Below are 2,608 nucleotides of genomic sequence, written 5' to 3'. Positions count from 1 at the left end.
CTCAGCACATTACCGTACTCCTTGCATCTGCCCACACACCGCCCCTATTTTCCCTGAGAACGTGGGTCCCTCTCATTGGTTTTTCTAGTGTGAGCATATGGCATGGCACATAGTAAGTGCTCAACAACACTTGTCTTTGTATGTAATCCTAATAAAATAATATGGTTTCTCTTACTCGATCAGCCATGCATACATTGCTCTTGACATTGCGCTGGCCCTGAGGTTAGGAAGATGATTTCTCTCAGGTGTTGAGCACCCGCACCTTGCCCAGGTACCTTCATCACACCTGTCTGCTAAGAGGCACAGGAAGCCAGTGGCATCAGGCTGAGTCTGGGCTTGGCCAGCGGCTGATGTTGCAGTTACAAGTGGAAGCCACCAGATGGCTTAAGGGATGAATTTATTTCCAATGGAGATTTTTACCTTAGAAATCTGGGTCTGAAAAAAAAATAAAGCGTGATAGGAGAGAAATCAAAGGGTCCTCCGTGGCAAACCCCAGATCACCAACACAAGTCCGCTGACCAACATCCCCTGATTTCAGGGACAGGTTTGTAGAGCTTCTACCACCTTCACAGTGAAAAACACTGGTTTATAACAACGTAACTGTGCAACATCCTTCCAGCAGCTACTTGCTTTTAAGATTTACAGAATCATTACTGAAATTCAGTTCGACTCCACAAATATTTATTGCGTGCAGGGCTCCCCAGGAAAGCGTGGGAGAGGTTGTTGAAGCGAATGTGACTGTGACTTGATGCACAGCTCACGCGAGGTAGGGAATGCGCGGCGGACCCGGAGCAAAGATGGAAGCCTTTTCCTTTGTGTGCAGAGTGCTGGTTACAGTTTCAAGGAGAAGAGCTGGTGCAAAAATAATTGTGACCTAGAAAACGCTAGCTTTTCATCTGCACGCTGAGCGTTTCGCGTGTTCAGACATCAGCATTTATCAGCATGATATTGATATATGAAAACCAGAGTTGAAATGGTTAGATTGGATTAAAACATTTTAATGAGATAATTAAAAAAATAAACATATGCATGTATATCAAGACCTGGAGGAGAGACTCCGGGGTGGTAAATATTCAAGTGATTTTTTCAGCTTTATATTCTAGATGCTCTGTGGCGTGTGAGGTTTGGAAAACACGTATGTTTATTTATAATTTTGGAATGTAAAGAATGAAAGAGAAACCCAGTCAAAGATAATTCCATTCACTGATTTGACAAGTATATGACCAAATAGGTACCAGTCAGAGGGGCGTAGCCCAAAGACAGCCATGAATTGGAGGTCCTATTTGCTAATTACACTAACATCAAGGTAGCAAGTGGTGTTAAATTTTCTAGACAATTACAATGAGGTCACTCTGCATTTTTTTAAATATAGCTTTTTTTTTCAAATATAGATTTAAAAGGTCCAGCAGTGATATTCACTAGCAAATAATTTTTAAACTTCTAAACAAAAATTGAAGTAGTTATCAAGAAACTCAGCAAAGGCTTTTGAGGGCATAACATACCTTATAAATACTGATTAGCATAAAGTAAAGCTGGACAGTTACTTTTTAAAAGCACAATTTCCTCTGAAGGTGCAGAAAGTTTTCTGTCCATGATAAAGCAGATACTTTCTCTTCCCGCTCAGGCTCTGAGTAACCCAAACGACACAGAAATCTAGCTGACCCAGATAACCCACTATTTGGGGTTAAAAGAAAAAAGTTGAACTGGTTAAGACAGCTGATTTTTTTTGCTCTGCCAATCTACAATTCGCTTTTGTACTATTTGTTTTCGTTAAATGGTTGGTTTACACTCAGGTTACAACAGCGATCTCACGCTAGGAAATTTTAAAATAGAAAAGGATAAAGGAAAAGCTTAAAATCACCTGCAACTCCACTGCGAGAAGTGTGGCTGGCCTCGGGTTATCCTGCCACTCTTTTCCCGGTGACTCGGGGTGTTGAGGGAAATCTTTCCTGTTTGGAGTTGGAAGGAGGACCCAAAGCTTCGTGTTGGGGGCCACAGAGCGTGGTCACAGCAGCACCTCAAACAGCTGGGGGTCCAACTACCTCCCTGGAGACGACTAGATTATTAGGGCTGGGCCAGGCCCTCCATGTATTTAACAGAGGCAGGTGCAGATGCCAAGGAGACCAGTAGAGCTGGGAAGAGTCTCCTCCTGGGAATGCTTCTTTCCTGCAAAGCTGAAGGATCCATGGGCATTCCCCTTGGGAAAAGGTCTGCTAACTTCTGTCCTTGCTCACCCAGCACCTTCCTAGCAGGGCAGAGGAGGGTAGACATGGCGGGCAGGCCAAGGGGAGCCGGTCAAACTCCCTGGGACACCAGGACAGCTTGGAAGGCCATGTAGCTTTTACTCAAGTCACCTCTCCGCACCCCAGAGGATTTCCTTGGGATGAGGGAGTCTCTGCAGCCAACACACAGGCCTGCACCTTCCGGCCAGGAGCTGGGCAGGTTTTCCTGGCCGTGGAGGTCCCATTAAGGTAACATGCGGTGGGAGGTTCCCTTGAGTGTTTTGAGCATCTGCATGGGGTCCCCGGGCGGGGGGCGCACCAGGGATAGCTAGTGACCTTGAGAATCGGGTAGAGAAACCTGCAGACATACACTGAGGAAGGGCTCG

This window comes from Talpa europaea (genome assembly GCF_964194135.1).
Source record: "Talpa europaea genome assembly, chromosome: 4".
In the NCBI taxonomy this organism is placed as follows: Eukaryota; Metazoa; Chordata; class Mammalia; order Eulipotyphla; family Talpidae; genus Talpa; species Talpa europaea.
Note: the sequence above shows the minus strand (reverse complement) of the source record.